We start from the raw sequence: 24,735 nt of genomic DNA, 5'->3' as shown, positions 1-24,735 counted from the left end.
TATACCATTACTAATATGAAGATTGGCAGGAAGAAATAATAATTGAATGTTTGTATAGAATTGTTGACACATTTCTGAAGGGATGGAAGGGGGAGATACTTAAACCATAGTGAATGGCAATGATTTTGGTTATACCAAAGTATGGATGTATGGATCTGTTTTTATTCATGTCGGCACAAATGATATCATCTGCAAGGACTGTTAGCAGGGAACTTACAGCCCTCTTAGATAGTATAGCTTGTACTGGTATTGGGACATATTTTTTGCAAATCACCTATAGAAAGGATAGTCAGGTCACTGTGAATGAAAAGATTTTCTGGATAAATACCTACATGGAAAAAATGTCCCGTTTTAAAAACTGTAAATGTGTAGAGCATCCAAGCCTAATTTTGGGCACATGTGTTCAGACAGGATGGCGTGCATTTGTCAGGATCATGGAAGAGAATTTTTGCAGCAGATATTTTGCAATATTTGACAAACACTAGGTAGGATTTTTGCCAGGTCGAAAATGTAACAATTCAAAGATAGCAACATTTGATACATCTCTAATGGCTGTTAATGCTAGAAGCATTAATAATAAAGTTTTGTTTTGGGGGGGGGGATTTGCTATGTTTATGAAATGTGGTTAAAGAACAATGACTGGAAAATGGTTCTGTCAGGGTATTAATGTTTTTACTGTAACAGAAATTCTAACAAAAAGTCAGGTGGAGGTGTTATGATTCAGGTTAAAGATAGCTATGAGACCTGTGATTATCATATGTCCAATGATAACACCAACACTATAGACTGTGTAACTGTGACAATAAAGACAACCCCGGAATATTTAACAATTATTGGAGTGTGTAGACCACTAAAGTCAAGTGTAGATGACCTGGAGGAATTCATACATTTCTTGCATCAAACACGGGAAGGAAGAATAATATTAGCTGGTGACTTAAATTTACCAGAAACAGACCGGAATATTATTGATTCAATAATATTAGTAAGGAAATTATTCACAACGCATGTTCAGGAAGAACAATTGCTTCAGATTTAAAAAAAAAAAACTACCAGAGAATGGAACATACTCGACATTGTTTGTGTTCCTAAATAAATTACTGTAACTTCAAGTCAAGTTTTACCATCACTGATATGCAGTGATCATGGGGTTATAAAGGTAATTTGCTACTAGATAATTCTGCCAAACAGAAATCTAAACCAGTACACGAAAGATTAATTACAGATAATGGAAGCAAAACAGTTGCTAGGTAAAACTAACTGGAGTGATATATTCAGTCAGTGGAAAAACTGCAGATGGAATGTATAAAGTCTGGAAAGAGAGTGCAAACAATCAAAAAAAGTTTAACATCAGGATCTAGGTATACAATGTCAGGGGGATATTTTTCCATAAGAACAAGATACCTGATTAAGGTGAGAGACAAAAAAATATAAGAAATGGAAGAGAAGTCAAACTGCAACTTTGAAAACTGAAATAAACAAGCTGGACAAACAAATTAAGCATAGTGTGAGACAAGATCAAGAAAATTTATATAAAGATGTTCAGCATAACAGGAAACCTTTTTACATAAAAATAAGATGTGGAAGGAGTAAAGACTTGCAAATTGATAAACTGTGTGTAGATTCTAAAATGTGCTCTCAGACACAATAGATTATAAATATATTTACAAAATCTTATGCAAAAAACTTTGAATCCACAAAGGGAGTAATAAGTCATCCTAGTGACATTGGGTAACCTCAGATACTGGAATCAAATTAGATTTTACTGAAAAAGAACTGTGCAAACTAGATCCAAACAAAGCACAGGTAGGAGATGGAATTAGCAATAATGACCTGAGAACATTACAACATGTTTCTATACACAACATAATTTGCATCTGTCATAACATGTTTATACAATTTTTTTAACTTGTCTCTGTTATAACTTGTTTTGTATGTGGAACTTTTCTCCCCAAGCATCTGCTGAAAATGGGTGCACACCACCTTGGAATTTCCTGGTAACCAAATGTAAAATAAATAAATAAATAAAATAAAACATTTCAGCAAGAAGTTACACTACCATTATATCTATTATTATTATAATATCTATTATTTACTAGGTCATATAAAAATGGGGAGATTCATCAAGATTGGAGACGTGCACTTATTAAACCTGTCTTTATTGGAAAGGGGACTAGAACAAACCCAGAGACGTATTGACCCTTAAGTCTACATTCCTGTTGTGGAAAAATAATGAAGAAGGTAATATTAGATACGTTATTGTCAGAATTGGATAGGTTGGGACTTGAAACCATATATCAGCATGTATATGTCGAAAATAGATCTATTACCATCTGTAGCATGATGTTCTATAACAATATAATAACAGTTATTATTGCAAAATTGCGCTATGATGTAATTTATGTAGCTTTATCTTCAGCATTTGACATGGTCATACACAATACAGTGATCAGTAAATTAGAACAACTAGGTATCGATGTACTCTTTATAAGATGGACAGCTGCATAGCTTACAAATAGGACATGACAAGTATCATACAGCAATTGGACAGGTGAAATTCTTGGCTATAATCAGGGTGCCCCACAGGGCTCTGTCATAGGCCCTTACTTGTTTAGATTGTACCTTTCAGACCTAACTTTTTCATCCGAGGTGTTCTACAGTCTGTATGCAGATGACCTGAAATTAGGTAAACTGATTACGTGTTACAGATAAGGTATGTCTGCAAAATAACTTGACAGAAGCTAAGCATATGAGATTTGGGAGACATAATTGAAAGGTGAATATTTAATACAGCACACAGTGATTAAAACCGTAGATGCACTTAAGGACCTCTCTATATGGGTAGATCCAGCTTTGAGTTTTTCTAATGATATCAACAAATTGGTTAATGATAGTTATAGAACTATAAGTTGTATAAAAAGATTTATAAAGTCTAGAAAATTAGAAATTATAGTCAATGTTTGTTAGTTCCCTTAGCCCCAAACTTGAGTACGGAATAACAATATGGAAACGCTATAAGAAAACAAGCATGAGTAAACTGGAAAGAGTACAATGGAAACATGCCAAGGGTATCAATGGATGTGAAAATTTAAGTTATTATGAAAGACTAAAATATCTGAACTTGTACAGTGTCTCTTACAGATATTTAAGAGGGGATCTTATTCAGGTATATAGGGCATTAGAGACAACTTACCTCTGGGAATGTTTGGAGTTAGTAAAAGCTACTACAGAATCATCAGGCAATTTATGTAGAAGGTTCTGTAGGAATGAAAAGTGTACTAACTGGTTCTCTGAGAGAGCAACTGATGCATAGAACAGACTACCAAATTACATTAAAGCAAGCACTAGTTTAGATAGTTTTAAGAATAGCCTGGACACTTATTATGGGAACAAGTGTTTTGTTATATTGGCAGGCTGGAAGGGCATTAATGAAATATTTGTATGTATGTAAAGTAGAATAAAGACCCATTTGATCCAAGCTCTTATAAAATAATCTCGATACTAAAGTATGATAACAAGACATTGATGTATATTATAGCAGAGAAACTGGCTAACGTACTACCTAAGATCATCCACTATGACCAGTGTGTGGGTTTGTTAAAGGAAGTCCAAACATTTTACAACATCAACCGAATGTTAATGATTCAAAAACATGCATTAATGGATAACAAAAATTCTTATTAGTCAGACTAAATGCTGAGAAGGCTTTTGACTGGGTCAGTTGGTTCTTTTTATTGAAAGTCTTGTGGTCATTGGGGTTCCCAGAACAAGGCATTCAACTGATACAGAAAATACGTAAAAGGAACTCAGGCTTAGGTGAAGGTGTCATGCAGCTGTCAAAGACTCTGGGGATAGTAGCGGAACATGTCAGGGATGACCATTATTTCCATTAGTGTTTGCATTATACCTTGGGCCATTGGAGCAAGCTAGAAGAACGTCAGACGTTAAGGCCATGACTGGTATGAGTCTCCTCAAACAATCACCTTATCCACAGACAGTATAATCCTGTATGGAACCGAGCCTGATAGGAGTATACCTCAGCTGTCTGGGATCTTGTCACAATTTGGAGACAGTGCAAGCTATAAGATAAATGCACAAAAAATACAGACAATAATACTTAATTGTATGATCATGTTTCATCCAGTCCAAGATTAACCATACTTGTGTCGACACAACCTAATGAAATGCTTGGGAATTTGTCTCAGTCCTGTGGTAGGAAAAGCAACTGGTAAAATGTGGGAAGGAATGCAAAATAATTTCCTAACCAAAGTGAGGATATGGAAAATTATGCACCTGGACTTAGATGTTAAAATACAGGTGGTGAAAATGCTTAGTGTACTGTTTATGTTGTATATAGGGCAGGCATACTTTCTGGAGCCGAAAAATGTCTGTGGGAAAAAATAAATAGGAACTGAGTTCTTTTGGTTAGGGCGGGAGAAAAGCAAAAATAAAATTGGAAAGGTTCATGCCCTCTGTTGAGCAGTGTGGGTGTGGGCCTACCTAACCCTGAAAAAAAAAAATATATACATATATATATATATATATATATATATATATATATATATAAACTCACAGCAGGAGACTGAAGGATTGCATTTGCTAAGTTTAATCATCAAGGCCAGATCAGGAGATTTAGTCCAACACAAAATATTAAGTAGGGCTTATGGGGCTTTGTTAAATAACCCCAAACCACAGATGTTAAGAAACAAAAGAAACAGTTCTGTCAGGGTATAAATGTTTTTGCTGTAACAGACATCTTTAGAAAAAATCAGGTGGACGTGTTATGATAGGGATTAAAGATTGTTATGAGGCCTGTGATTATTACATGTTCAATGATAATACCAATACTTTAGACTGTGTAACTGTGATAATAAAGACAACCCTGGAATATATAACAATTGGAGTACATAGACCGCCAAAGTCATCTGTTGATGACCTAAAGAAATTCATACAGTTTTTGCATGAAACACAGGAGGGAAGAATAATAGTGGCCGGGAACAAATATTTACCAGAAATAGACTGGAATAATGTTTCTTCAACATTAGTCAGGAAATAATTTATAATGTATGTTTAGGAAAACAGTTGCTTCAGACTGTAAGAAAGTCTACTAGGGAATGGAGCATACTAGGCATTGTTTGTGTTCCTAAACAAATTACTGTTACTTCCTGTCAAGTTTTATCACCTTTGATGTGCAGTGATCTTGGGGTTATAAAGGTTAATTTGTTGCTAGATAATTCTACCAAACTGAAATCTGAACCAATGCACAGAAGATCATAACAGATTCTATGGAAGCAAAACTGTCACTAAGTAAACTTATTGGAGTGATGTGCTCAGTTTGAAAAACTGTAGAAAAATGTGGAAAGTTTTGAAAGAGAAATGATATAAATGCAAAAAATAGATAAACTTACTATGCTGGGCATAAATCCCTACATCACTCAATGGGTTGCCAACTGCCTTACTGACAGAACCCAGACTGTAAAAGTAGCTGACTCCAAATCCAGCTCCAGACAAGTGACAAGTGGAGTACCTCAGGGTTCAGTCCTGGGACCACTCTTGTTTGGCATCTACTTCTCTGAATTACAGGCCAACACTAAGGGACTCTGGCTAACAAAGTTCGCAGATGACTGCAAACTGGGAGCCATTATTGAATCCCCAAATTATGTGGATATTCTACAAAAGGGCCTTACAGAAACAGATGCATAGTGCCAGAACCATGAACTCAAGCTTAATGCCAAGAAATGTATAGTTATCCCCTTTGGGAAAAAACATGTACCCATGAATGATCACATAGGTGGCAGTACATTAAACACCGAAAGTGTGATGAGAGTCAGGAAATCCTTCTATGTGGCACACCTCATCACTAAGGACTTTTCATCCAAAAAAAAGGAGGGCATTGTCCCACTGTACTCATCCCTCATTAGACCCATTATAGAGTACAAGGTCCTGTTTGGTATGTACCTCACAAGACATCTGCAACAGCTGGAAAGGCTACAGAAATACCTCACTAAAAGAATCACAGGCCTAAAGCAGATGCCATATGCTGACCTTCTAAAAAAACTCCAGCTATACTCTGTGGCATATCGTCTACTCAGAGGCGATCTCTGCTTAACATACAAGGCCATGTCAAACCCTGAGCTGTTGGACATGCTCCACTTAAAGAAATCCCAATCCCTCAGAGCCACATGCTCCAGGGATCTAAACCTTGTCATCACAATGAACAAAGCATGCTGAAGGGATAGGTTCCTGACCCAGAGACTCCCCATACATATCAAGCACAGCACCTCCTTGGCCCTCTTCAAAAGGAACATTGATGATTGGAAGGGAGATAGGAAATTCACCCCAGGGATCATGTCAGTCACCCTGCTAGACAGGGGACCAGGGAAGTAAATATTGTGGGAAGAAATATCCAGGGAATTGTTATGGCTAGGCTTGTATAGGCCCTAGGGCCAATAGCCTAGTACCAACCTATGAACCTATGAAAAAAATCCAAAAAAATGTTTAACATCAAGATCTAGGCATGCAACATCAGGAGGATATATTTACATAAGGACAAGATACTTGATTAAGGTCAGAGACAAAAAATATAAACATGGAAAAAAGGGTAAACTGCATCATTGAGAACTTGAAATAAACAAGTTGGACAGACTAAATGTAACGTGAGACAAACTCTAGAAAAATTGAAGAAAATGTATATAAAGATATTAAGCATAATAGGAAAACATGTTATAGATACATAGGATGTGGTTGGAGTAAAGATTATAGATATATTTACAAAATCTCATGCATAGCAGTTTTTCCTCCACAGAGTGAGTGATAAATTGTCCTTGTGATATCCAGGGAACCTCGGATACTGAGGTCAAATTAGATTATATTGAAAAAGAACTTTGCAAACTAGATCCAAGCAAAGCACAGGGAGGAGACAGAATTAGTAATAATGATCTGAGAACACTTTGGCATTAACTTACAGTACCATTATATCTATTATTTACTAGGTTGTATAAATATGAGGAGATTCTTCATGACTGAAGACACGCACTTGTTAAACTTGTCTTTAAGGGCAATTGAAGTAGGACAAACCTGGAGTCGTACAGACCCATAAGTTTATTTTCATATTTTGGAAAAATAATGGAGAAGGTTATACTGCATAAATTATTGTTAGAACTGGAAATGTTGGGACTTTAAACCATATATCAGCATGCATATGTTGAAAATAGATCTAATACCAACTGTAACATTATGTTCTATAGCAATATAATAACAGCTATGAATTAAAATGTGTGCTGTGATGTAATCATAGAGGGTTATCCATAAAGCAAAGATCAAAAAAACAGAACAACTATGTATTGCTGTACTCTTGATGGACAGGTGGCATTTGAGGTTACATTTAGGTTGTCCCACAGGGCTCCACCATATGCCCATACTTGTTTAGACTGTTTCTTTCAGGTCTATCTTTTTTTCATTTGAGGTGTTCTAAAGTATGTGTGCAGATGACATGAAAATGAGTAATCTGATTACATGTGTTCCAGAGAGCGCATGATTACAAACGATCTTGACTAAACTGATGATTGGACACAGGAGAATAATATGCTGAAAATCACATAAAAAATGAAGCATATGAGATTTGGGAGGCATAAACTGAAAGGCACATACTTAATACAGTACACAGTGATTGAAACTGTAAAATCATTTAGTAACTGTGTATATGGGTAGATCCAGCTATGAGTTTTTCTAGTCAAATCAAACAATTAGTTAATAATAGTTATTGAACTATAGGTTGAATAAAAAGTTTCAGAAAGTTTAGGAAATCAAAAATGATGATGTTATTGTTAATGATATTCGACCCAAGCTTAGGTATAGAATAACAATTTGGAAACCTTTTAAGAAAACAAGTATGATTAAACTGTAAAGAGTACTGCAGAAATATACCAAGAGCACCCGTTGATGTGAAAATGTAACTTATTATGAAAGACTAAAATATCTGAACTTTTACAGTGTCTCATATATATATATATATATATATATATATATATATATATATATATATATATATATATATATATTTAAGAGGAAATCTTATTCAGGTACATAGGACATTTGGAGACAACCACTTCTGGGAATGTTTGGGGTTATCAAACAGTAGTAGAGAATCATTAGACAACCTATGTAGAAGATTCTATAGGAATGAGAAGTGTACTAATTGGTTCTCTGAGAGAACAGCTGGTGCATGTAACAGACTGCCAAAATACATGAAAGCAAGTGCTAGTTTAGATATTTTTAAGAACAGCCTAGGCACTTATTATGGGAACAACTGTTTTGGGATATTGGACGTCTAGGAGGGCGTTAATGTCCATGCTTGAAACATTTGTATGTATGTATGTATGTATATGTATGTATATATGTACAGCAGGTGGGAACAATGGTACAAACTCTGAGGGATAAATGTGATGGAGCATCAGTGAGCTGAGACAGGTATAGCACTCAAACTAGCAATAAAAGTTAGAGCATTCCACACTTTTTACTGGACATGTCTCCATAAATATTTTATATCCGTCAAACAAACTTGATAGTTGTTATAATAAGATAGCCAAATTTGCTACAACCTCTCCCATCAAAACACATCACTGTGAATGCCTAAAAAAAAACTCAGCTGGCTAGAACCTACACTAGTACTTCAACTCATTCAACAATCACTAGCCCACAAAATAATACATAACTCTGAAAACACCCCAACCCTACAAAATCTTTTGCAACCCTATACAACTGCCAGGCCCTTGAGATCTAGCACACAAAACCTCCTCAAAGTAACCAAATATAACAATGAAGCTGGTAAGTCTGTCTACAGCCACTGTATAGCAAAAACCTGGAACTCCCTTCCTGCCCACATAACTGACAACAAATCCCCATCACAGTTCAAGAAACTTGTTAAAACTCACTTTTTGAATAACTGACTGTGCTCCTGTATCCCCCCTGGCTAATGTCTCATTAGAGCACTTCATCTAACTTAAGTAAATCTGCTAAGCCAACCAATCATAGTACTGTACCCACTTAGGACTGGTAATCTACTGCTCATCCCCTCTCTCCAGGAGTTAGGGAAAACTACCCCAGCAATGTTGTGCTTTCCATAAGCAACTAAAACCAGGAGAAGACATATTGTAAATCAATTTGTTATCCTTCTCAACTTAAACCAGGCGAAGACGTATAGTAAATCAATTTGTTATGCTTCTCAACTATAGTGAGCATCATCTGCTCTCTCTCTCTAGGAGCCTTATTCTACGTCTGTCTGCTTTTAGTCCGATAGTAAATCTCTCACAGAAATCCTAAACTTAGGAATATCTTCTAAAATGTAATATTACATTGTAGAGAATGAATGCATCCTCTCTGTTAGTTAATATGTATGTCAAAGTCTCTTCTATGGAAATTGTATGTCAAAAGTCTGTCCTTAAAACTATGTTTTGTAAAAAAATTGTTCTCTTGGAGCTTTTCTCCCCAGGCCTCCACTGAAAATGGACTTGTAATCCAGTTGGACTCTCCCGGTCAACAAATGTAAAATAAAATAAATAAATAAATAATTAAATAAATATCCAACTACATCTGAAATGAAGCTTGCTACCAAACTTGTTGAAGATGCATTGAGAGGAGTGAGGGAAGTTGGATGTACATCTTTTGGGAGTGTCCAGACATAGGAGCTTTTAAAAAATATTTACCTGAGGCAGTTCGAAAGTTAGAGAAGGGGGAAGGAGAGTGGGAGAAAGAGAGAGAGAGATAGGGAGACCGTTAATCAGAGACCCGATTTTTAACAGGATGGGTAATTTAAAGCATATAGTGGCATGGATCATGATAGTGGCAAACAAGTCATTGCAAAAATTTGGAAGAAGAGAGATAAACCACAATTTAGGGAAGTGATAAATCTGATGAGGAAAATTATGTTAAAAGAAAGAAAGAAGAATGGAGCAAGACAAGGAACACAAGACAAGATTTTCAGGTGGATATATGGTCTAGATTAACTGAAGGGTAGGAAAACTCTGTGGAGTATATAGGGTATAGGAAGGCATTCTTTGAAAGAGTAGTTACCAATATTTAGAAAAAAGGAAAAAGATTGATCTGAAAATGCAAATTTACTGCTTGAATGGACAGGGGGAGAAATTCCAAAGGACGAAATAGGAGTTGGAGTAACTTAGGCCTAGTTAGATCTTTCTGTAAATAGTTGGGGGAAAACTGAGAAATATATGAGAATATTTTAAGTACAGTAAAATATATTCAACTTCTTAATTTCTTTCTTTTTGGCACCAGCATTATTATTATGAAGACCAGAATGTGCATTCTAACAGTGTTCGGCGCAGTGATTTTCAGTTAATTATCTTTACTTTTATAATATAAAAGAAGTTTGTACTTTCACAATTCAGGCAGACCAAATTGCATAAATGCCAAAAAATTTCTGGCTATGCGTCAAAGTGTAAAAACATACATCATCTTTGGTGACCAGGTATTCTTCAGGTGAATACAGGCAATATAATAATGTGGTACTTAAACAAAACAAGGGGGTACCAAGCCATGCTAACTATGCTGCTTGGCATTGATGGCTTAGGAGTTAGCTCTTCAACACTCCCTATCTATTCAGGCAGCTTAAATACCATCAGAGTAAAACCCAGTGGGAGACAAATTCAAAAGATCCTGGAGAGACCCTCATGAATGGAAACTCAATCCAGTGGTATTCAAGGATTTGATCCAGATGTGGGGAACAACTCAAGTAGATCTGTTTGACTCCTTTCAAAACAAACAACTAGAATAATTCTATTCCAAGGATCCTTACAAACAAACTTGGAGAACAGATGATTTCTGTCATCTCCATGATTGTGGATGTTCTCATATGTTTTTTCACCCTTTCCACTGATTTATAAGGTACTTCTGAAGATACAGAATGATTTACTGTTACAAGGACCAACCAGAAATCATTGTGGTGACTCCCTTTTGGATATGGCAGAATTATTTCTCCCTTCTTATGGAATTGGCCAGGGTCAGTTACAACAAACTTCCACACAGACTGGACCTACTCACACAGGACAAGGGGAGTTTGATATACTCTGCCTCTGCTGCCTGGATGATTAAATGTTGATACCTTTTGGGCACATTTTCCATGAGGACATGCAAGAGGTACAAAAGGATGCAAGAAAGGCTGCTACTAGAAAGTGAAATGCTGGCAAATGGAAAGAAAAAATTCTAGTTGGTGCCTAACTAATAACCCGGGCCCCATCAATGTGTTTGCAACCCTGGTGCTTAAATATTTGTGTGAGTTACTATCATCTGGCCTTTCATATGTTTCTGTAAAAGAGCATCATCTACTAATCATGCCAGCTTTTCTGCCCATGGATCTCCTTCTTTTTTCTATGTTTGTGGTCAAACAATTTATGAAAGAGGTGTTACATATGACTCCCCCTCGCAGACAAATACTTCTGTTCTTGGATTTCAGTTTTGTACTGAAGAAACTGATTTTGTCATCTTTTAAACTTTGTCTCTCTGGCTGACTTAAGGTTCTTTACTTGGAAAACTGTTTTACTTGTTACTCTGACATCTTCAAAGTTAGTATCTGAACTGCAGGCATGGGAGAACCGTATCTGCTTTTCCATAGAGATAGGTTCCCTCAGTTGACTAACCCCACATTCATGCCTAAGGTTGTCTCATAGTTCAGTCTGAATGAAGCTATCAAAGTCCCAGTTTTTTATCCAGAGACAGAAAACAGGGGAGAGCATATTCTCCATAACTTAGATGTGCACAGTCAGATCAGGTATTACCTTGAGAGAACCAAGTCCACCAGGAAAGCTGATCATCTATTTATTTCCAAAACAGGAACTAAGAAAGGTCAACCCATGTCTAAACAGACTATTTCTAGATGGTTGTCCTCTGCTATTGTGTTTTGTTACTCACACCATGACAAAACTATTCCAGGCACAGTTATCATTAGCTTCTTCAATGGCATATTGGAAAGGAGAGGACTCCAGAAGCAGTCTAGAGGCACCAATCTGGTCCTCCATCCATATATTTCCAAAGCACAACTAACTGGATTCCTTCTTTAGGTCCAGAGCAGACTTTGTAATGACCTTTCTTCAGGTACTCCTGGACCCATATCCTTCCTCCTCACAGCTTGAGTAAGTTTTAGTAATCTACCCATAGCCTACTGCAGCAGTGACAATGAAGAACATAGTATAATTGCGAAACTTGCACTTATACCCATAACAGTAACTATTTGAATTCTTTACTCAGCAGTATCCACACCCACTCACCATCAGCCTTGTTGTATATAACTGCTGTGGGTACAACTATTATTGTTGCGATTGTTATTTGTTGTGGTTAGTCTTTTATTGTTTACAGTAGTTGTGGTTGTTTCAGGATGAGCTCTACCTTTTTTTTCTTTTGGAGCCAGGAAGTCCTGAAGATTTTTATTCAATCTGGCTGCTTTTATACTTCCTTCCAAAAAGGATTAACCTACAAGCAGCCAGAATTGACTGTGAGGGAGGGGCTAGAACTTTGGGAAGCTGAACGGGCACAGTATCCTTGGCATGATGCAACCAATAGGCTACTGTAGCAGTGAAGAATTCAAACATTTATTGCCATGGGTAGGTGCAACTTACACACCTGTACTTGCCATGCTGATGGTAACTGTGGCTCTGAAACTGTTGCATTATGATGTAGCAAAACTTGTCTGTTCCATGCAGTTGTTGATGATAACTGAGGCTCTGACATTACTATTTTACAATGTGACAAAATCTGTCTGTTCCATGGTGATTGCAGTTGAGTCTCTGACTCTACTGTATTATAATGCAAGAAAGCATGTAGTATCACATGACGATAGTAATTGGGGTCTCACTCTACTGCATTATCATTTAAAGAAGCATGTACTATTTCATGCTGATGGTAACTGAGGTTTCGACACTACTGTACTATGATGTCATAAAATCTCTGTGTTCCATGCTGATGGTTGCTGAGTCTGATATTATTGTATTGTAAACCTATGGTCCATGCTTGTGGTAAATGAATCTCTGACACTGCAATATTATGAAATTACAAAGCCCATGCATTCCACTCTGATGGTAACTGAGGTTGTCTCACTACAGTATTATGATGTAAACAAACATATGGTGTCTCATGCAGATGGTAACTGTGGCTGTAATACTATTCTGTTATGATGTCAAACCCTGTGTGTTCCATGCTGATGGTAATGGTCCTGACATTATGATATATGGAGTCCTATAATGTTCCATGACAATGGTAGCTGAGGTTGTGACACTACTCTGTTATGATGTAATGAAGCCTGTGTTTTCATTGCTGATGGTAACACAGGCTCTGCCACTACTGTATTATAATATAACAAATACCATGTGATGCATGTTGATGGTAATAAGGCTCAGACACTACTATGTTAAGATGCAGCAAAGCTGATGTGTCCCATGCTGATGGTAACTATGGCTCTGACAGCACTGTGTTATGACGTAACAAGGCCTGTGTGTTCAATACTGATGATAACTGAGGCTCTGACTCTACTATGTTGTAATTTAGGAAATCCTGTGTTTTCCAAGTTGATGGTTATTAGCACTTTGGCACTGATATGTTATGATATAACAAACCCTGTAGTGTTCCAAGCTCATGGTAAATGAGTTTCTCACACCAGTGTTCTATGATATAAAAAAGTTTGTGTATTCCATGTTGATGGTATGAGATGGTTTGACTCTACTGTACCATGATGTGGCAAAGCCTGTGTACTCCAGGCAGATGTGTTTATGCATACTGTGTTATGATATAAAAATAGCATGTAGTGTTCCATGCTGAGTTTAACTGATGCCCTGAAACTAGTGTGCTATAATCTTACAAGGTATGTAGAGTTGCTGGTTGAGGCAAGTCTTGATGTGATTTCCTCTATTATAATGTAACAATGCTTGTAGTGTGACATGCTTATGGCAAGCGAGATTCTCACACCAGTGTGTTATGATGTAACAGAGCCTGTGTGTTCCATGTTGAAGATAACTGAGGCTCTGACACTATTGTATTATGATGTAATAATACCTGTAGTGTTTCATGCTCTGGCACTTCTATATTGTGATGTAAAGATGTTCATAGATTAGTACTAGGCTAACTGCCCTTATGAGCCATTTTAAGCCTAGCTAATTATCCCTTGTGAGATTCAAACCCTGTACCTTGTGTTGGCAAACACCTTAACCATTAGGTCACCCTCCCGTATCCCTGACAGTAACTGAGAATCTGACTCTACTGTATTATTAAGTAACAAAGCCTGTAGTATTCCATGCTGTTGGTAACTGTGCTCTGACACTGCTGTATTGTGATGTTACAATGTCTGTGTTTTCCTTGCTAATGGCAGCTGACGCTCTGACACTGAATCTTTATGATGTAATTAAGACAGTAGGTCCTATCCTGATGATAACTGCAGCAGTGGTACTACTGTTGTATGATGCAACAAAACTTGTAGTTTTCCATGCTGGTGGTAGCTGAGATAGTAGGAATACTGAATTATGATGTAACAAAGCTGAGAATACTGTATTATGATGTTACAAAGCCTCTGTGCTCCATGCTGAAGGAATTTAGGCTGTGCCATTATTGTATCATGATGTAATAATGTCTGTAGTGTTCTAAACTGATGGTAACAGAGATTCTGCCACTGCAGTATTAGCATGAAGGAAAGCTTATGTGTTCCTTTCTGATGATAACCATAGCTCTGATATGTATGTATGATAATTTAACCAAGTCTGAAGTGCTCTATGTTGATGACAACTGATACACTTGATGCTAAAGTAGTATGATGTAACAATGTCTGTAATAATGTTCTGACTACTGTATTATGATGTAACAAAACATGTGTCTTCCCTGCTGATGGTAACTAAGACTCTGACACTAATATATTATGAAGTAATAAAGTCAGGAGTTGTAGAATGACAGTGTAACTGTGACTAATGTGTAACAAAGACTGTAGTGTTACATGCTTATTGAATGTGAATCTCTGGCACTAATACATTATGATTTAGCAAATCCGGTGTTTTCCATGCCAAGGACAACTGAGAATGTCACTGTACAATGTTATGAAATAAAAACTAAGTCTGAGTTCTATGGTAATGGTAAATTAAGCACTGATTCCCCTGTATTAGGATATAGCAAAGCATGTTCATAGGTGTGTACTAGGCTAATGGCCCTGGAGCCTTTACATGCCTAGCCCATAGCAGTGCCCTAGCATTGTGTTGCCCTGTTTAGTTCCCAGTGCCTCTATCAAGTAGAGCCACTGGAGTGATCCCTGCGGTGAACTTTCTATTTCCCATCCACTCATCAAGATTTCTCTTGAAGAGTGCCAGTGAGGTGCTCTGCTTGACATGTATGGGAAGTCTATTCTAGAGCATGGGCAGTCTCTGGGTTATGAACCTGTCCCTCCAGCATGTTCTGTTGATTGTGGTAATAAGGTTGAGGTCTCTGGAGTGTGTGGTGCAGAAATATTGGGATTTCTTTAGATGTAGCATTTCTAACAGAGCTGGGTCAGACATGGCTTTGTAAGTCAAGCAGAGATTGTCTCTTAGTAGACGATATGAGGCAGAGAATAGCTGGAGTTTTTTTTGAGTCTGTTCATGTAGGATGTGTTTAAGGCCTAGGATCCTCTTCATGAGGTACTTTTGTGGCCTCTCCAACTGTTGCAGGTGTCTAGTGAGGTACAAATGGGGCATTATACTCTATGACAGCCTAATGAGGAAAGAGTAGAGAGAAATGATGACCTCTTTCTTCCAGGATGCATAATCCTTGGTAATGAAATGTGACACATAGAAGGACTTTCTGACCACAGTGGCAATGTGGGGGTCAAAGGAGAGGTTTCTGTCAGCCTGTGTCCCCAGATCTTCTCTAAAGCCTTCAGTGTTAAGTGGGCTCCCATTGATGTGGTAATTAACTGAGTTATTCCCAAAGGGGATGACGACACTTTTTGTGGCATTAAGCTTAAGGCCATGATTTCACACCAGTCATTGGACTCAGCGAGGCCTTTATGTAGGATATCTGCATGACTTGGGGAGTTAATAATGACTCCCAGCTTGCAGTCATCTGTGAATGTGGTCAGCCAGAGTCCCTCCATGTTGGCCTGGACTTCTGAGAAGTAGATGCCAAACAGGAGAGGACCCAGGATCGATCCCTGTAGGACTCCACTCGTGACTGGTCCACAGTCTGACTTGGAGTTTGCTACTTTCACACTGAGGGTTCTATCTGTGAGTCAATTTGCAACCCAACTAATAATAAAGGGGTTGATGCCTAGTTTGGTGAGTTTATCAATAATTTCTATGTGAGGAATGGTATCAAAGGCCTTAGCCAGATCGAGGTAGGCTGTATGAACTGCCTTACTCTTATCCACAGCTCTGGTGACTGATTCAAAGAAGTCAGCCAAGTTGAGCAGGCATGATCTACCTTTCACAAAAGCAAATTGCATGGGATCTAGAGTTTAGAGATTCCCTATATCCTTGTTAATTAGATCCATGATGATGCACTCCATAGACTTGTATATCAGACTCATCAGGCTAATGGGGCGATAATTTCCAGGGTCTGTAGTCACTTCTCCTTCATGGAGAGGGATGACTGCAGCAGTGCACCATTCAGTAGGGACAAAGCCTGAGATGAGGCTGTGAGTGAACAGGGCACACAGATGCGGTGCCAGTTCACTTTGAAATTCATGTAGAACACAGCCAGGGATATTGTCGGGTCCCATGAAAGCTGTATTCTTGGCCTTGGGCAATGCAGCTTTAACCTGTGCTGCAGTAATGCTGGGTGCCTGGCATTCTTCCAGTATTGAGATTGGTCCTTTGTGGGGGAGGGGTAAAGTTGGCACTAAATCTGTTGGCCAGTATGTTGGCAATGTCTGTTGGCTCAGTATAGGAGGTACCATTGTGCAGTAACTCAGAGCAAATCTAGGTATTGCCATGGAGACTCTTGATATAACTATAGAAGGCTTTTTGGTTGTTTTTAGTGTCTGACACAATTCTGCCTTCATAGCTGGCTTTGGAGGTTTTGATGAGAGATCTCAACTTTTTGTTGAGGCTAATAAGGGAATTTTCCCAGTCATGGGTCTTCACCTTTTTCTTCAACAGTTTCTTCCTTTTGTTGTAGAGTTTATTAATGTCAGAGACCACCAGACTGGCTTCCTTTTTTTGGAGGAGAGTATCTTGGTTTTGTTGGGTATGGCTAGCTCCATGCATTTATGTACATGTTTGTACAGTGCGTTTGTGTATGATTCGACAGTCATGCATCTAGTTTCCATTGGCATGGGTGCCATGAATTAGCCACCTCTGTTTTTAGGAGTCCAAAGTCAGCTTTGGAGAAGTTTTTCATGGTGTATACATTTGCGGTGGGGGGTGAGATGTGGATTTCCATGGTGATTAGTTTGTGGTCGAATCTAACCAGGGAGGAATTGACTATTGGTGTAGAGCAATGGTTGCCCATGTTAGTAATAACCAGGTCAAAGATGTTGCTTCCTCTAGTGCGGGTAAGAATGAGCTGGTCCAGGGCATTGGAATTGATGAATTCCAGGAAGCATTGGGCCAGTGCATTGGTGCATGAATAGTTTTCCCAGTTGATGGAGGGGTAGTTGAAGTCAACTAGTGTGAGAGTGTTGGGTTGGATCTTAATAGCTTCCAGGGTGCTTAGGAATGTGCAGTGAGAGTGTTGGGACATGGTTGGGGACCTATATCAGGCTACAACCTGAATCACCATCTTTCCCAATGTTAGTTGTACCTGGAGTATCGCAGATGCATTATGCTGGGCTACTAGTCTGGAGGTGTGCATATCCTTTATGAATATAGAGACACCACCGCTTTTGGAGCTTTGGTCCATGTTCCTGGACCGAAAGATGTGGAATGAGTTATAGGCTGGTAGCGCAGCTTTCTGCTACTTTAAACTAGGTCTCCATTATGGTGCAAATGTATATGTTTTCCATTTTGTGGAGTGCTTCAAGTGAGTGCATCTTGAGATTTAGACTTCTAGCATTGAGCAGCACGACCCTCAGGTTGCATTTATTTATAGCTGTTACAGTGATAATTTGGTCTTTGGAACACTACCTAAAAAAGACACTATAGGGGTGGCAAGAGCCTTAGCCAGTACTCGGAAATCCAGAGGGTGACAGATGCAGGCCATCAGTGGCAAAGCATCGAGGTCTGTCAATCATGTCATCTGAAGCAAACAGATGTGTGTTCCATGCTGACCCATGCATGGGTTCCCTCAAATTTCCTATGATATGACTCCAGTTATTCTTACTAGGAGTAATACATAATTATCGAGAATGGGATGGGTAACACCAAATGGGATAGGTTAATAGCTGTGGACATGACACTGCTATATTCTGCTGCAACAAGTCCCTGCATGTTGCATACCGATAGTAGCACATGCTTTGACACTACAGTATTATGAAGTAATAAAGCCTCAAGTGTTCCATGTTGATGATATCGGAGGTTCTGACAGTACTGAATTATAAAGTAAGAAAATCTGTAGAGATGCAGAATTGCTGAGACACTACTGTATTATGGTGTGAGAAAGCATGTAGTGTTCCTTGCTGATGATAACTGAGGCTTTGGCACTATTGTATTATGAGGTAACAAAGCCTGGAGTTTTCCATGCTGATGGTAACTAAAGCTCTGTCACTTCTGCACTCTAATGCTATTACTCCTGTTTGTCCCTTGTTGATATTAACTGATGCCCTGGCACTACCATGTTATGAGGTAACAATATCTGTAGAGTTGCACGTTGTTGGGAAGTGTTGCTACAACACTTTATATTATGATCTGACAAAGATTATAGTATTCTGTGCTAATGCTAACTGAGAGGCTCTGATGTTACTGCATTATTATTATCCAACAAAGCCTTTAGTGTTCCATAATGAAGCCAATAGAAGCTCTGAAAGTACAGCATCATGATGTAACAAAGCCTGTAGTGTTCCATGCTTATGGTGGCTTTGCACTAATAGTACAGTATTTCGATGGATGAAAGCATAGATGTTCCATACTGATAGTAACTGATGCTGTCATACTACTTACTATATTATGATGTAGCAAAAGCCTGTGCATACCTTGCTAATGGTGAATGAGGCTCTGGCACTACTGTTTAAGAGGTAACAAAGCCTGAGTATTCCATGTTGATGGTAACTGAAGCTATGATACTACTCTGTTATGATGTAACAAGCCTTGTAGTTTTCAATGCTGATTTAACTAAGGATCTGAGTGTATTTTACAGTATTACATTTTAACAAAGCCTGTGTTCCTTGCTAATGGTTATTGCAGGTGTCATAATAATGTATATAATGTAACAAAGTATTTGTGTTCCATTCTGCTGATAACTGTTGCCCTGGCACTACCATATTTTGATGTAACAATGCATCTCTGTTCAATAGTGATGGGAGTTGAGGCTCTGATACTACTGAATTATATTGTAAAGAACATCTGTTCCTTGCTGTTGCTAACTGAGGCTGTTACAGTACTGTATGATGATGATATACTCTGATGCAGTCTTCCATGTTAGTGCTAACAGGGGACTCTGTCACTACTACATTCTGATGTAGCAAAGCCGATGTGTTCAACACTGAAAGTATCTGAGGGTCTGGCGTTATTGTGTTATGATGTAACAAAGTCTGTGTTCCAATGCTGATAGTAAATGAAACTGTCACACTGCTGTAGCTTGATGTAACAAAGCTTGTGTGCTCCATTCTTACAATCACTGAGATACTGACACTGTTGTATTATGATGTGGCAAAGTCTGTGGTGGTTCATGCCTGTGGTAACTGAAGCTCTGATACCAGTGAATTATGATGCAATAAAACATGTGTCTTCTATGGTGGTGACAATTGAAGCCCTGATACAACAGTATTATGAGGTACCAAAGTCTGTAGTGTTCCATGCTGATGGTAACCATTACCCTGACTTTGCTCTATTAGGATGTAACAAAACCTGTGGGTTCATACTGATGATAACTAGGCTCAGAAACATCTGCATTATGGTGTAACTAAACCTGTATTGTTAAAAGATGATGGTAGCTGACCCCCATACTACTACAGTGACAAGTCCTGTAGTGTTCTTTGGTGATGGTAACAAGGGCTCTGATATTAATTGTGAAGAAAATGAAAACACTCTCATCTGTGTTAGCATGTCTGGCAGGAGAACTGTGCATATTCTCAGATTAACTTGTATTGTATGCCAGCATGCCTAATTGTAAAAATGTAAATATGTTTTAAAATGTTGAGTAATTCTCTGTTTATACAGAATGTTTAGGGATCTGTCAGTGTCTTGATCCATTTCTTATTGCGCATGTTTGAGAGGGACATTTTAAAGTACTGTGGAGAATCAGCTGAACATTGAGTAATGTCATTAAAATGTTCCTGTTTGCTAAGTGTTTATTTAAACAACTTATTGACAGAAAAGTAACATTTTCAAACAACTGACTGTTATTTTTAAAATAAGACCATTGAGACTGCTGAAGACAGTTGAAACCGCAGTTTGTCAAGTGCTGAGCAGTTTTGTAGAGTACAGTCAGTTACAGTGCTGTGCAGTCAGCGGACACCCATGAAACAGGACTCATCAAAAACTGTAAGCCTGCCTTTTGCCTTGTTGTTATTGTTAGATTAGATCAGGGACAATATTTTAGTAAGATTAAGAAAGCTTAGTTATTAAGATATAGTTTTTTTAGAATAATGGACTCCTATCCTGCAGTTTAATTTTACATTTCTGGTGATTGAGTTCTGGTGTTTATTGAAAGCTATTGATTTACATTCTTGTAATCATTTTACTTATTATTAGAGTGCTTAGATCTGTTTGATACTCCCCAGGTCACATTGAAGGCTTGGTCACTTATGGTCATAGCTATCAGTTAGTTTTGATATTTAATTTTTATAACTGGACACCCCTCTAGAAGGGCATGAAGACACTCTGATTGGTGGCAGCATTACCATATTATTTTGGGGTAGGGACACAGCTGGAAATCTGTGTCAGGCTTTGCCAAAAGTGATTGGATGTGTGAGTGTATCAGAGGTCTTAAACTGGGACACATTGCTCTGAAGTGTATAATAAAGGGAATATATCTGAGTGGTTACCTATCAAAATATCTACTCTTCAAAACATCTAAACTTCATAACATCTAAATCTCATAACATCGAAACTCAAAACATTGAAAACTACAAAGCAACTATAAATAACATCCTGCACACTGTTTACTATGTTTCTGCAGGGGGACAAGCCTCCCTGCACCCACCCCCCGTAAATTAAATATACCAACTCTGAGATTACACTACAGTGGGGTTAGGAAATTAACTTTTCCCCCCACTGTAGTGCAATCTTGGAGTCTTGGAATCTTGCAATCTTTCAAACTTGAAAATAAGAGTTGACTCAGTAGTCAGGGATCTGGAAACATATGTAGACAGTAATCTGGCCTTTGACCGACATTTAGCCAAGGCAGTAAGAAAATCATTTTAAGTTGCCCAAATTATAGATAAGGGCATCCAGGTCCAAAGAAGTCATAGTGCTACTTTATTCAGCTCCTATCAGACCCATCATTGAGTATAATGCCCCCTTCTGTATGTACTTGACCAGAATATGCAACAGCTGGAATACCCATAAAGGTTCTTTACCAGGAGAATCCAGGATATAAACACATTGTCCTATACAGATTGCCTTAAAACCCTTTTGTTATATTCAGTTTTCTACTGGTTACTGAGAGGTGATCCATGCCTGGCATACAAGGCATCCTTGGATTCAGCTCTGATGGCCTTTTGTATATCCACGAAATGAACAGCATCAGATCCACTGGATCCAAAGATTTAAATTTTGCTTCTGACATAAATATGACATGTTGGCAAGATGTATATGTGTCTCAGAGGATCCCCATGCTCTGGAACAGGTTCCACATCCATATGATAAAGAGTCCATCCCTAACACTATTTAAGAGTAGCCTTGAACAATAGATGGGAAATTGGAAATTCACCCTGGATCTGGCCCCTATATCCCTGATTGACAGAGGTAGACAGTAATGCCCAAATTAACATAGCCCACTTTAACCTCTAGAAACTTCCTAACTAACATACCCCCCCTTATAAACTCCTATGATACACAGGGACACAATTGGCTTGGGGTGGACAGTAAGACTTATAAAAGCCCTGGTGGTGTTAGCCTAGTATATACATATGAACCTATGTCATAGGCAGTCCTAATATCCTGTTCCGTCTGTCCTGATATGTGCATTAAGTCTCCCCATTATCAACATCACCTCATGTTGTCTTGCTTTACTTAGTAGGTCCTGCAGCTGCTGTCTGAATGCACTCTTTTCCTTATTATTATATCCCTGCTGTGGGACATAAACTGAGATTATGACTAGTGCCCTAGCCTTACATGAGGGTCTGACTGACATGAGTCTCTTACTAATTCTGATGACATCCCTCACTTGTCTTCTGGCACCTCTCCCACACCACACTTCTCAAGCATTTCTAATCTGCCCTTCTGATTAGTAGTCTGGATCCCAAGTAAAGTGGCTTTGTTCCCTGCCTTACCATGTTGTCTCCTGGATACAGTGGATGTCCATCCTCCTCTGTACCTACATGTCATCCTCTTCCAAGCTGCATCCTGTAGTGACACCTATACTGAGTGTAGGAATCTCTAGTTCATGTTTGGTGGATTGATTTACATCCAGCTTTCACTCAAAAGAACTATTCCAGGTACCCAAGCTGGACAACTGGACAATGGCCAGTCAGTAGTTTATTGACCTAGGGTTGCTGGACTTTATGGCAGGTACAATCTGTATGTTCCATGCTGATGATAACTGAGGATCTGTCTCTTGTGCAATTCTATGCTGATGGTAATTGAGGCTCTGACACTACTGTACAATATTACAAAGTAACAAAGCCTGCATGTTCCATCCAGATGGTGTCTGAGGCTCCGACTCTACTGTATTATGATGTAACAATGCCTGTGAGTGCTATACTGATGGTAATTGAGGCTCTGACACTACTGTACAATATTACAAAGTAACAAAGCCTGCATGTTCCATGCAGGTGGTAGCTAGGTCTGTGATGCTACTGTATTTTGTTGTAACAATGCCTGTAATGTTCCATCCAGATGGTGTCTGAGGCTCCGACTCTACTGTATTATGATGTAACAAAGCCTGTGAGTGCTATACTGATGGTTAGTGAGGCTCTGACACTTCAGTATTATCTTGTAAGAAAACCTGTGTGTCCAATGCTTCTGGTACTTGAGGCTTTGACACCAGTGTATTAAGAAATACCAAATCCTCTGAGTTTCATATTCATGCAATCTCAGGCTCTTACACTACTATGTTATGGCATAAGAAAGCCTGTGTGCTTCTTGCTGATGGTAACAGATAGTCTGACACTACTGTATTATGAAGTAATTAAGCCCGTGTGCTGCATGCCGATAATACCTGAGGCTCTGACACTAATGTATTATGAAATAACAAACCATTTAGTGTTGCATTCTTATGGTAACTCTGACACCTCTGTGTTGTGATAAGAAAGCCTGTGTGCTCCATGGTAATGGTAGCTGTGGCTCTGATGCAACTGTATTATGATATAACAATGCCTGTAGTGTTCTATGCTGATGGTAGCGACATCCTTGACCTAGTTATCCCCAACCTAGGGGGAACTTTGCACTCCTTTGAGTGTGACATCCTCACTGGTCAGATCAGACGATAAAGCTGTTTCTTTTGAAATAAAAATAAAACCTGGGAGACTAGGTAATCTTGGTACTTTCTGGAATTATGACAAGGCTAATTTCTTACTTTTAAGAAACACACTAGCCAAATTTTAAGTTCCCTCTCCGAAACTCAGGGAACATCACTGCAACGTCATTTACAAAAACCCTGTACAATCATGCGTATAGCTGCATAGAGGCACCTGTACCTACACAAAATAAGCTCAGGACTAAGTTAAAAACAAACCACCCCATTCTAGTTTCAATATCAGTAAGCCCTAACACTAATGATTTATGATATAATAAAGCCTGTAGTGCTCCATGCTGACATAGGGTCAGACACTAATGATGTAACAAAATCTGTATGTTCCCTGCTGATGAAAACTGAGACTCCTATACTATATTATTAGATGTATCAAAGCCAGTAGTTTTCATTCTGATGGCAGCTGTGGCCCTGGCACTACTGTATTATGATGTAACAAAGCCTATGTGTTCCATGTAGCACTAATACTATTGGATTTTGATGGACCAATGCCTGTGTGTTCCATACTAATGGTAGCTCAGGCTCTGACACAACTGTACTATATTACGAGGTAAGAAAGCCTGTGTGTTCCATAATAATGGAAACTGTAGCTGTCATGCTATCACATTTTATGTGATGGTATTATCACATAAAAAAGCCTTCATGTTCTTTGCTGATGGTAACTAAGGATCTGACACTGTAAAGATGTAACAAAGCCTGTTTTTTTTCCATTATGATTGTAACTGCAGCTCTAGCTCTGCCATCTTAAGATGTAACAAAGCCTGTGTACTCAATACTAATAGTAACTGAGTCTTTGGCACTACTGTTTTATATTGTATAAAACCTGTAATGTATTCCATTTTAATGGTAACTGAGGCTCTGACAATACTGTATTATGAGATTACCAAACGTGTAGTGTTCCATTTTGATGGCATCTAAAGCTCTTACACTAGTGTTTCATGATGTAAGAAAGCGTATGTGTGCCTTTGTGATTTTAATTTGTAGTCTGACATT

Source organism: Protopterus annectens, chromosome 3.part0 (genome assembly GCF_019279795.1).
Source record: "Protopterus annectens isolate FY-2018-M chromosome 3.part0, PAN1.0, whole genome shotgun sequence".
NCBI lineage: Eukaryota > Metazoa > Chordata > Ceratodontiformes > Protopteridae > Protopterus > Protopterus annectens.
This window is presented reverse-complemented; position numbering follows the sequence as displayed.